Source organism: Telopea speciosissima, chromosome 9, assembly GCF_018873765.1.
Source record: "Telopea speciosissima isolate NSW1024214 ecotype Mountain lineage chromosome 9, Tspe_v1, whole genome shotgun sequence".
NCBI classification, from domain to species: Eukaryota; Viridiplantae; Streptophyta; class Magnoliopsida; order Proteales; family Proteaceae; genus Telopea; species Telopea speciosissima.
This window is the reverse complement of record NC_057924.1, coordinates 39,998,388-40,011,915: the sequence shown is the minus strand read 5'-3', so window position 1 is coordinate 40,011,915 and position 13,528 is coordinate 39,998,388.

The window sequence follows — 13,528 nt, the reverse complement described above, 5'->3', positions numbered from 1 at the left end:
TTTTACTATTAACCTTCTTTCTATTAGTAGTATAACTCGTGATCTTAACTGCAAAATAACATTTTTTCCTTCCCATTGTGTTTTTCAGGATCTGGACTCTGGGAAGACGATTGGATTGGGTAAAGTGCATGGTGGCCTATACCTGCTTGACGATGAACGTCTCACTCCACCTCCATTACTACCACTACATCAGAATTCCTTAGTATTTTCTGAAATTTATCAGTGGCACTCTAGATTAGGTCACCCTTAAGCATCTTAACATCTTTATTTCGTACTTTGGTCAAACATTGTGATAAGACCGACTTCTTTTGTGAGGCTTGTGTTCTGGCCAAACAGACACGTTCAACTTATTCTATTTCTAATAAAAGGAGTTCTTCACTTTTTCACTTAGTACATTCTGATGTTTGGGGCCCCAGTCATAAGACTTCGGTTTCTGGTCACCGTTGGTTTGTCTCTTTTATTGATTGTCATTCTAGACACACATGGGTTTATCTTTTATACACCAAAAGTCAAGTTTTTTCTTGTTTTCAGCATTTCCATAACATGGTCAAAACTCAGTTCAATGCTACTCTCAAAGTCTTAAGAAGTGATAATGGGACTGAGTATACAGAGACTCAATTTCAGAAATACCTTGCTGATAATGGGATTGTTCATCAGACAAGTTGTGTTGATACCCTAGCCCAAAATGGTGTGGTTGAAAGGAAGATCCGATACTTGTTGGAAGTGGCCAGGGCGTTGATGTTTTCGCGCCATGTTCCCTCCCAATATTGGGGGGATGCTATTCTTACTGCAACCTATCTTATTAATCGGTTGCCTTCCCGTGTTCTTGACTCCCGCAGTCCGGTCGATATTTTACATGGGAATTCCACCTTTGTGGGTCCTCCCAAAGTTTTCGGTTGTGTGTGTTATGCCAGAGACATTAAACCTCATGGTAAATTTGATCCTCGTTGGTTAAGGTGTATTTTTTTGGGTTATTCACCAACCCAGAAAGGTTATAAGTGTTACCACCCTCCTTCTCGTCGTACTTTGGTCAGTATGGATGTGGTCTTTCATGAAAGTCTTGCCTATTATCAGTCTACACATCTTCAGGGGGAGAATTCTGGTTCCAATGAAGATGTGTTTGTGTTTCCTCCCCTTGAAATTCCTCCTTTGGCTGTTGCCCAGCCTCCTACCGCTGCTGCCCAGCCTTCTTTGGCTGCTGCCCAGCCTCCTTTGGCTGCTGTCCCTTCATCTGTAGGGACTCCTTTATAGGGGGAGTATGTAGGAAATAATGGTTGTAATGATCATTGGCGGGGAGTTGACTCGACCCGAGAACCATCAGAATTTCGAAGAAAATTGACAACTCTAATATCATCACCTATAAGAGACACTCCAATAGAGGGCAGCATCAATCCACTGTGGGCACCAATACCTATCCAATTGCCAACCCAGGAGTCAGATCCTCCTCCTCCTTGTGGTGAGACCTCTCCTTCCGATCTACCTATTGCTCATCCAAAAGGTACTAGGACTTGCACCCTGCATCCCATTTCTCGCTTTGTTTCTTATAGTTCTCTTTCTCCATCTTTTCGTGCATTTGTGTCCTCTCTTTCTTCTGTTCCTATTCCTAAAAACTGGCAGGAAGCATATACAGATGGAAAGTGGATGGCAGCTATGTGGGAAGAAATAAAAGCTTTAGAAAAAAACAACACTTGGGATCTTGTAACCCTCCCTCCAGGAAAAAAACGAGTGGGATGTAAGTGGGTGTTTGTGGTCAAACAAAAGATTGATTGGTCTGTGGATCGGTATAAGGCACGTTTGGTTGCAAAGGGCTTCACCCAAACATATGGGATTGACTATCAGGAGACTTTTGCCCCTGTTGCAAAATTGAATACAGTTCGGGTTTTACTATCGTGTGCAGTTAATCTTGGATGGGATCTCCAATAGTTGGATGTGAAGAATGCCTTCCTAAATGGGGAACTTTGTGAGAAGGTATACATACATATTCCACCAGGTTTTTCTTCTGACAATAATGAAGGTAAAGTGTGCAAATTGAAGCGAGCATTGTATGGGCTGAAGCAGTCACCTCGAGCATGGTTTGGTCGGTTCCACAAGGCAATGACATCTGTTGGCTACAAGCAAAGTAATGCTAATCATACTCTCTTTATAAAGAGGGCTGGTGAGAAGCTCACTGTTCTTATAGTGTATGTGGATGACATTGTGGTTACAGGCAATGATGGGGATGAGATCAGCCGGTTGAAGAGGTTTCTTGGGCAGGAATTCGAGATTGAAGATCTAGGGCCGCTACGGTACTTTCTTGGGATTGAGGTTGCCAGATCTTCTAAAGGCATCTTTCTCTCTCAAAGGAAGTATGTCCTAGACTTGTTGGCTGAAACTGGTCTGTTAGGATGTCACCCTTCAGATACTCCTATGGAGGCTACTGTTCGTCTCAAAGAAAAGGAGGTGAACCTGTTGATAAAGGCCGGTACCAAACGCCTAGTGGGAAAGCTGATTTATCTCTCACACACTCGTCCAGATATTGCTGTTGCTATGAGTACTGTGAGTCAGTTTATGCATGACCCCTATTCTTCTCACATGGAGGCTGTTCTTCGGATTCTCCACTACTTGAAGTCAGCTCCTAGAAAAGGCATTCTTCTGTCTCCTAATGGTAACCTACGGGTAGAGGCGTATACCGATGCTGACTGGGCTGGTTCTGCAGATCGGAAGTCTATCTCTGGGTACTGATCTTTTGTAGGTGGCAATTTAGTCACTTGGTGTAGCAAGAAGCAGAATGTGGTGGCTCGTTCTAGTGCTGAAGCGGAGTTTCGGGCTATGGCACAAGGCATTTGTGAGTTACTTTGGTTGAAAGGCTTGCTACAAGATCTTGGTGTTCCTGTTCATCTTCCCAGATGTTGTACTGTGATAACAAAGCTGCAATCAGCATTGCACACAACCCGATACAACATGATCGCACTAAACATGTTGAAGTGGACAGACATTTCATCAAGGAAAAGCTAGAAGAAGGGTTGATTTGTGTTCCCTTTGTGAAGTTTGCTGATCAGGTTGCTGATATCTTCACTAAGGGACTATCTGGGAAATTGTTCCATCCCGTTCTAGTCAAGTTGGGCATGATTGATATATTTGCACCAACTTGAGGGGGAGTGTTAAATTATGTACACCAGAATACCATGGGGGTATTCTAGTCTTTTGGGTGTTTTATTTATTTTTTATTTATTTATTTATGAGCAAGGGTAGAAATGTAATTAGGGCTGTGATACTGTTCACGTGAACAGTGTTGTGAATAGTATTTCCCCTTGTAATCTCTTTTATTATTATTATAAATAGAGAGCTTGACTGATCTCATTGATCATTCAAGCATTATTCCACAAACCTGTTTTGTTAACACATATACTCCCCATTATCCAACCGGAGAATCTTGACCTTGGCATCGAACTGTGTCTCGGCCATCTTATGAAATAAAGTGAAACATGTGAAGACATCACTTTTACTATGCATCATATACACCCAAGTCATCCGGCTGAAACAGTCAATGAAAGTGACAAACCATCGAAACCCGGAGCTAGAAACACAACAGTAAGGGCCCCACACATCAGAATGAATCAAACCAAAAGGACGCAAGCTTCTATTTGAGCAACTTGCACCTCCACGCCCTTGACATTCTTGAGGGCGCTCTCTAACATCTCCACCTTCCCTCTAAGTGCACGAGTCTTAGCAGACTCAACTGTGGGTTGTGGAGTGCGGTTAGAGTTGATCACGATGTCGTTCTCTCCTAAGACCACATTGGGATTTTCTAATGCATCACCACGGGCTGCAGAAATTGGAAAAATGCTTCTAGTTTGCTTTGCCAAAGTGCAAGCATCACAAGAAAAATTATGCTTATTACAACGTTTCACTAAATTAGGAAATAAATCCGATCAAACACCAATCGGAGGATGGCCCAAACGATGATGCCAATTATTCAATTCAAAAAGAGCAGAATCAAAATCAGGAGATGCAGGCTGAGACGTCAAAGCTGCCTGGGAATCGTCATGCACGTACAGACCACCAACCACCTTACCACATGCAATCGTACTGTCCGTGCTAAGTCCTGAAATAAGCAATGGGTTGGAAAAAATGTTACAGTTTAAATCCTTAGTTATGCTACTAATGGAAAGCAAATTAGTAGTGAACTTCGGAACATGTAACACAGATGAAAGGTTAAGAGAGGAAGAACACTGCATAGATCCCTTTCCCGAGATAGGAGAAAGAGACCCATCAGCAACATGTACCGTACTATGACCAGATAAAGGAAAATATATGGAATAAAAACAGGAAGAACCGGTTATATGGTCGGTTGCCTTTGAGTCAATTACCCAAGAATCAAGCATGACCGAGGTGCAATTCCCACTAAATGAAATACCTGTGGAAGAAGGTGTATTGGGATTAGTAGGCAGAGATAGAGCTGAGGCAGCCATGGAAGGAGACACAGATGCCGAAGAAGATGTGTCTAAACGATTCACCATGTCCCGTAAATTTTGCAAAGCCGCCGTAACCTGTGAAAGGGAAGGATCAGGCTGGTCCTCAGTAGTTGCCTGATGAGCATGGGTGCTATTGGGCTGATTGGAACCATCCCTCCCACGCCCGCGAGTGTCTGCAGGGCGACCATAAAGCTTCCAACATCGGTCCTTCGTGTGCCATTCCTTCCCACAATGATTGCATTTAATGGGAGGGCGATCACCTGATGACCGATCAGTACTAGCAGACTTGGAAGAGCCCCCACGAGAAGACTGTGAACCAGATATAAGAGCTGAGCGCTCTTGAGTAGCAGGGTGAACCATGGCTGTAAGTCGACTGTCCTCAGCCGAAAGAATCGCATAGGCCTGTTCAAGAGTTGGGAGAGGTTCCCGATTCAAAATATTTGACTGGATATGATCAAATTCAATATTCAGGCTGGCCAAGAAATCAAAGACGCGTAAACCATCCTCCCACTTTCGGTAGGCCGTGGCGTTAACATCAGTGGTTGCAGTGAAGGTGCCCAGAAAATCCAACTGCTGCCACATCGTACACATGGTATTGTAATACTGAGAAAGTGTCAACTCCAGCTGTTTTGTAGAGGATTTTTTGATGGAGTTCATAGCATTGGGCAGCATTCCCAATTGGAGAATAAGTATCTTTGGCTGTCTTCCAAATTTTTGCAGTCGAATCAAGAAGAAGGTATTGCCCAACAATTTCTTGGTCCATGGAATTAACCAGATACGACATGACCAAGAAATTAAAATTTATCCAGCAATCCTGTGCAGAACCAGCCTTGGTAGGCCTGATTGTAGTACCTGTGATGTAGCCAGACAGGCCATGGGAACCAATAGCAAACATACAGGAACGAGACCACATAAGATAAGTTGCCATTTACTTGATGGTATTCCCCGGAAATGGAATTAGGTCACGTTGCGAGGAACTATCAGAATTAGAAGAAGCAGAAGTGATCTCCGAAACGTCAGGCATGTTGGTTGGAAAAAAATCGCAGAATCCAAAAACAAGGCCTCCAAAAATAAATTAGATCATAAGGAGGGAAAAAAAGGACCCTCGGTGGGAGTCAACTCACCACCAAGGGTGGGGAAAATTAACGACAAGGGGAGAGAGCCTCTCGCGAGAAAAAAAGGAAGGCAAGAGGCCTGCGGGGCTGGCGGTGGAGACAGAAGGTGGTGGGGGGCTGGCGGAGGTGGCGGTAGGTGGTGGAGGGACCTACAGGGGTTGGCGGAAGGTGGAGGAGGGCTGGTGGTGGTGGCGAAGGGCTGGTAGAAGGTGGAGGAGGCTATCCTTAGGGCAGAATCACAAAAGAGAAGGGAGAAAGAGAAAAAAAGAGAAAAAGGAAAAAAATTTCAATTCCCATTCCTGGAATATTTTTGGCTCTGATGCCATGTGGAATTCTATGAATATAGGCTTGACCAATGTGACCATAGCCATGCTTTATTTATAATATGATAGAGAACATTCTAGAATAGGTACAAGGACACAATTACCCCTAGGACAATTTTACCCTTAAACCTATATTACAACAGTTTATAAACCCAAATATGCAGAAATCAAATCACCAGTAGCAAGGGATATTAATCCCAATTCAGAGCAGCAGAATGAGACTGCCGAGTGGTATGCTAGAAGAAAAATGACAAAATTCAATAAACTCACCAGGATTGGATCGATTAGAGCAGAAAAGAAACTCTACGATGTGTTGTTGCAGAGAAAACTTAAAACTCTTGTAATGACTTCAATCTTCAAATAATCCATTAATGGAGAAAAAAATAAGAACCCTCAAGGAGAAATCACAGTAGTCTTCAACATATACAGCAATCTAAGAACCAGTTAAGATTTACAAATGATTGATCCTAGAAATGGAGGAAGGGTTTACAACATGAAGGAGAAGAAGAAGAGAGAAGAAGGGAGGAAGAAGGTAGTTGGAGAGAATTGTAGGATATTAGAAGTGGCTACTCCTGACATCCATTTACTTCATTAAACCATTCTTAGGAAATTACAAGGACCTTCCTAGGGAGGTAAAAGTGAAACAGAAATAAAAGTTAAAATTAAAAATACAACTCTAGTGACTTATGACATAGACATGTACTAAAGTACCCCTAGTACATAAACTTTAACATTCCCCCTCAAGCTGGAGAATAAATGTCATACACTCCCAATTTGGACAATAAGGTACTAAATTGACCAGGAATGAGACCCTTGGTGAAGATAGCTACTACTTGATCACCTGTCTTCACAAAGGGAGTACAAATACACCCAGAATCTAGCTTCTCTTTGTTGAAGTGTCGATCAACCTCAATATGTTTGGTTCGATCATGTTGAACCGGATTATGGGCAATGCTTATAACAGCTTTGTTGTTACAATAAAGTCTCATTGGCCCTTTAGTGTCAAAACTCAAGTCTTGAAGTAGTCTTTTTAGCCATATAAGCTCACACACTCTATGAGCCATGGCCCTAAACTCAGCCTCTGCACTAGATCTAGCTACAACTAGTTGTTTCTTGCTCCTCCAGGAAATTAGATTACCACCAACAAAGGTACAGTACCCAGAAGTAGATCTCCTGTCAGAGACTGAACCAGCCCAATCAACGTCTGTGTAGCCTTCAATCTGTAAATGGTCATGCTTGGCATAGAAAACGTTTTCCTGGATAGGATTTCAAGTATCTAATGATGCGATACACTGCATCCAGATGTCCACTCCTGGGAGCATGCATGAACTGACTCACCACTCCAACTGCATTAGAGATGTCTGATCGAGTCAAGGAGAGATAGATTAGTTTCCCAACTAATCTTTGGTACTTGCTTGTATCTATAAGAGAAGAACCACATTCATCACCAAGCTTATGATTCGGATCAATGGGGAAGTTGCTGGTTTGCATCCCATCATGCCTGTCTCTTTTAGAAGATCCAAGACAAATTTCCTTTGGCAGATGTTGATTCCTTTCCTTAATCTAGATACGTCAATACCCAAGAAGTATTTCAAGAGTCCAAGGTCTTTAACCTCAAACTATTTAGCCAGATAAGACTTCAATCTAATTATCTCAGCAACATCATTCCCAGTTACCATAATGTCATCAACATCGACAATGAGAGCTGTAATTGTACCATTACCTCTCCTGATAAACAAGGTGTGGTCAGCTTGACTCTGATAATACCCATTCTTCAGGATGGCTTGTCTAAATCTCTCAAAGCAGGCCTTAGGAGACTGCTTGAAGCCATTGATAGCTTTCTGCAAGAGACACACTTTCCCTTCAATTGAGGACACATAAAACCAGGTGGAGGTTGCATGTACACTTCTTCTGCTAAATCTCTATGAAGAAATTCATTCTTCACATCTAATTGGTACATTAACCAATCTTTATTGGCTGCCACTGAAAGGAGAACCCTAATTGAGTTATGCTTGGCTACAGGGGCAAAAGTCTTTTGGTAGTCAATGCCATATACTTGACTATTCCCTTTTGTAACTAGCCTAGCTTTGTATCTTTCTACTGTACCATCGGATCTATACTTGATGGTATAAATCCATCTGCATCCAACTGGAGTTCTCCCCCTGGGAAGATCAACTAGAGTCCAAGTATTGTTCTTTTCCATAGCCACCATTTCCTCAGACATTGCAAGCATTCATTTTGGATCAGATAAGGCCTTGTGACATTTTTGGGAATGGAAGAAGACTCCAGGGCAGTGGAAAAGGCAATACCTGTAGGAGAAATAGAGTCAAAGGAAACAAACTGGGCTATGGGGTTAGTACAGGCTCTCTTCCCCTTTCTCATAGCAATTGGAAGATCTAATTCAGAAGGAGAAGTATTACCTGACTGAGGAGGATGAGGCTGAGGATGTTGATCCAACGAGGGGTTTTGGCAAGGTTGCTTTCCCTTTAACACATACCAGGGTTGCTTTCTTTTTACCTTGAACGAGCATTCGCATCTTGCAAATACAACATCTTTGAATCTTATTCCCTTGTATTCTTTTTTTCTGGTAGCATCACCACCGCTGCTAGCATCACCACCACTACTAGCATCAATATCAACAACACCATCAGTATCAATAACATCCACTTCTTTGTATTTTCCAATATCAAATAGGAATGGGGAAGTGGAGGTAGGCAAGGGAGATAGAAAAGGAATGACATCAGCATCTTGTTCACTTCTAGTACTCTCCCCCTAAAGAGGATGCTGAGGAGAAGAAAAGTAAGGAATAGACTTAAAGAAGATGACATCTTTGGAGAGAAGGTGCCTTTGGGAAGGAGGATGGTAGCACTTATACCCTTTGGTTGGATCAGAGTAGCCCAAGAAGATGCACTTGAGAGCTTTGGGATCAAGCTTGGTGCGGGCTGATTTGTTGACATGAACATAACAAACACAACCAAAGACTTTTGGAGGCAAGGAGAAGACTGAGGATTGAGGAGAAAGAAGAGCCATGGGAGATATGGAGCCAAGGAGTAGAGTTGGCATCCGGTTAAGAAAAAAGGCAGCGATAAGAAGGGCAACAGACCAGAAAGTCTTAGGCACATGCATACCAAAGAGAAGACCCCGGGTGATTTCTAACAAGTGGCGGTTCTTTCTCTCAGCCACCCCATTTTGTTGAGGGGTGTCAACACATGCCAATTGATGGATGATGCCATTATCAGTAAAGAATTGTTGGAGCCCCCCATACATGTACTCACCCCCCTTATTGGACCTAACAATTTTGATCCGAGTACCAAACTGAGTACTAATAAGTTGATAAAAATCCTTGAAAGTATAACAAACATCACTCTTTTGTTTAAATAAAAGAGTCCAAGTAGACCTAGAATAGTCTTCCACAAACAAAACAAAGTAATGAAATCCAGACAAAGAAGTAGTAGAAGGCCCCCAAACATCGGTATGAACAAGAGAAAAAGGTGCAGTAGATCTATTACCACAATAAGGATAGGATGTGCGACAATGTTTAGTAAAAATACAAGATTCACACTGAAAAACATAAGAAGAAGGAAAAGAAGTAAACAAGTGGTAATTGTCTCCTCATAAGTCATAACAACAAAAGAGGGATGACCCAAACGTTAATGCCAAAGCATTACATACTCCAAAGTACTACAGTCACTCTGACCATAAACATAAGTTGCAACAGTAGATTGATCAGGTAACCGTGGTTCAAGAAAGTAGAGTCCTCCTTTTTCAGTCCCACTGCCAATAACCTTCTTTGTCTCCAAATCCTGAAAAAGAGAATAGGAAGGAAAGAAAGTGACAACAATTTAAGGATTTGGTTAGGTGATTTACTGATAATAGGTTAGTAGCAAAATCAGGAACATGAAGGACAGACTCAAGGGTAATAGAAGGAGTAACTCTCACATTACCCTTACCGGAGACAGATGAAAGGGAACCATCAGCAACCCTTACCTTGTCCCGGCCAGAGCAAATGGAGTAGAAATCATAATACTGTGACATACCAGTCATGTGATCAAAGGCTCCGGAATCAATAATCCAGGTGGTTGTAGTAGAAGGAGCAAACGAGACCTGCAGAGCTAAGGCAGAAGTAGCTAACCCTCCAGAGGCAGAACCAGTAGCTGACCATCCAAGGTGAGATCAGCCGGCGGCCCGGCGGAGGGCTGCAATGTCATTCTGTGAAAGGGAATCAGGAGTAGGTTGGGGTCTAGATGTCTCAGACTCAGATGTCGTAGAGTGAGCGCTAGCTCCCACGCGCTTGCCTCCATGGGCACTAGATGAACCACCACACATACCAGGGGGCTGCCCATGAAGATCCCAACACCTGTCCTTGGTGTGTCCTAGCTTTCCACAGTGATCATGTTTAAATCTCTCACGGTGATTTCCACGAGTTGGCCCTTGGCCTTTCCCCCACTTTTCCAGTCTCTGTGGGAACTAGAAACAAGGGCAATCTCTCTGTTGATGGTGCAATATCCATAGTTGTACTCCTGGTTTCCTCACTTTGCAAGTAGCTGCACACTTCATCCAGAGATGGAAAAGGAGATCGCCTTAAGATTTGCAAGCGAAGAGGCTCATATTCTGGGTTAAGACCATCAAGCAAAATAAGGATTTTTTCTTTTTCTTGGCCCTTGTAGACCTTTGCCTCATCATCAGAATTGGATTGCTGGAGGTTGTTATAGTGATCATATTCCTCCCACAAGCTAATAACAGTGTTGTAGTAGTTAGATATATTCCTATCACCCTGTTTCATATGGATGATTTTTTGGAGGATTTGATACACTTTTGCTACATCACCAACTCTATCAAAAAACTTGGAGGCATTGTCCCAGATATCTTTCATAGTCTCCTTACTCATAAACCTCCTACCTATCTCAGGTTTCATGGAGAATATCAGCCAAGTCATAACAGTGGAGTTCTTAGTCTCCCACTTGAGATAGCCTAGATCAGTTGTAGCAGGAGCCTTAATAGACCCAGTAATGTATCCCAACTTTCCCCTACTACATAGGGACAACTTCATAAAACGGGACCAATCTAAGTAGTTGGTATTGTCCAATTTCACAACAGATATTTGGGTGTTGGGATTGTCAAAGGAAGCCATAGTTGGGACACCACTGGCCGGAATTGGTCCACTGACCTCAAAATCAGTCCCAGACACAGTAGACATACTGCCAAACAACTCAAGGGAATGCAAAATAAAACCTTGTATAAATGGGGAGACACCTCAACCCAACCATAATAAGAACAGGAAGCAATAGGCAAACTGAGAGCATACACTTGATGAAAAAACACAAACTAAATGCTTCCACAAACCAAACAACAGCAGCACATATCATCCAAGGCCATAACACTAATGAAATTTGCCACTCACAGTAGCTAAGAACCACACAAGATAGCACAGCCTCAACAAAGATATTCAACAGAAAAAATTGGACGAGAAAATACCCTGCTGGCAGTAACAGTGCAGCATTGTGGATGAGAGTAAGGCTCTCAAACCTGCTTCATGTACCAATCGAGACCTTAGGGGCCTTAAAGAGGACCTCTAGGTGACTCAAAAGGGTCCAGCCCCCAAGCAAAGCAAGCTGCCAACAGGCAGAATCGAACAGAGAAGAGAAAAAAGCTGGTGGAAATCTGGGCAGCACCTAGGTAGCAACGTTTGGAGCAGCACTCCTTGAACTGCTTCTCTCTTCAACCGAATGCTGGAGGGGTTGAAAGGACACCCCTAGACGATCCAAATGCACCAAACCTCATCCCAAAAGGTTGAGAGATGAGGGAGAATCGAAAAAAATGATACAGAGGCTGGCGGTAACAATGGTGCAGCTGCTAGAGCTTGAACTCTTCTACATCAGTATCTGCAGTCTCTCCATTCTATATTGAATCAAAGAATGGAACTCCAAGGGATTTATTGCTTCACATTGTACAGTCACTAATGGAACCCTAAAGGGAAGGGTTCCAAAGTGAGGTAAAAGAAACAAGGCTGACCCTAGCCGACTCTCAAACCAGAGGACCTTGTAGCTCTGATACCAAGTTAAGCTTTACAGATGATCGATCTTAGTAATGGAGGAAGGGTTTACAGCATGAAGGAGAAGAAGAAGAGAGGAGAAGAGAGGAGAAGAGAGGAAGATGAAGATAGTTGGAGAGAATCGTAGGATGTTAGAAGTGGCTACTCCTAACATCCATTTACTTCATTAAACCATTCTTAGGAAATTACAAGGACCTCCCTAGGGAGGTAAAAGGGAAACAGAAATAAAAGTTAAAAATACAACTCTAGCGACTTATGACATAGACATGTACTAAAGTACCCCTAGTACATAAACTCTAACAGAACCTGCTCCAATCGATCTAGCATCTAAATAAATGAAGAACCCTAGTTTTCAATTGAAAACTCATCTAGGATTTAAACTGTATTATTATGCAGCATAGGGTGCTGCACCCCTTTAAGAGAAACTGAAAGAAGAACCCTTCAAACCAGAATCGCAGAAGAACAACCAAATTAAAGGTTGTGTTCTGATACCATGTAACTAGAACACCTGTTAGAGAACCAGAACCGAGAACTAGAAGTAGAAGAGGTGAGGAGAAGAAAGGAGATGGAGAAGAGAAGAGAGCTGTTGAATATGACAGTCTCCCTCGCCCTGCTTCTATTTATAATCTCAAATTACACTCGAGAGGGGAATTCCTAATCATGATAGGATTCCAAATTACAATAGGAAAAGAACAATGAAATATAATTAGAACTAGGACTAACAACTCAGACTGAAACTAAGACTCACAACTCAAAGTAGAACTAGGACTAATACTCAAAATCATATGTCAAGGTGGCAAAGCGACCCAAGGTGTTGGAGGGGTGTCTAAGCGCTTAAGCGACAAGGCGCCCCCAAGTATTATTTTTTATTTCCCCCTTTTCTAACATTATTTAGTATGCCACAATATTTTAGTATGCTACAATATATACCTTATATCATAAAAAATCAACATTAAGCCTTCTCAAGTCATCAAAAATCAACATTAAGCCACATTAAGTCGCATAAAGTCATCAAAAATCAATATTAAGCCACATCAAGTCATAAAAAATCAACGTAGAACTAGAAGACAACAAAATTGAAGAAGCATGCTATTGGAAGTTTAAAACAATCAAACATACATTTGGTTTAAGTATTTTTATTGGATTCAAGTAGGGGGTTATTTGCTTATTTATGAATAATATCATAAGTAAATGAAATACCAAATATAAAACATTTACTTTTTTTTTTTTGGAATTGGGAGTTATATATATATATATATATATTGTATAAAGGGGGGGGGGGATCGAACCGGGGAGGGGATAAGGTACCAGCCAGGAGACTCGAACTCGAGACCTCTTGGTGAGCATGGGCATGAAGCGCACCATGGCTCACCAACTGAGCTAGGCAGTATAAAACATTTACTTAAATGATATTTGGCATAAATAAGGGCCAATACCGGGTTCGATACCAATAAAAACCAATGTAAGGCGCCTTGTAATAAGGCGGAGGTCCCCTAGGCCCCAACAAAACCGCCTGGACGCCTAGGCGACGCCTCGACAACTATGCTCAAAATAGGAGTCACAGGAGGAGGAGAGGATATCCTC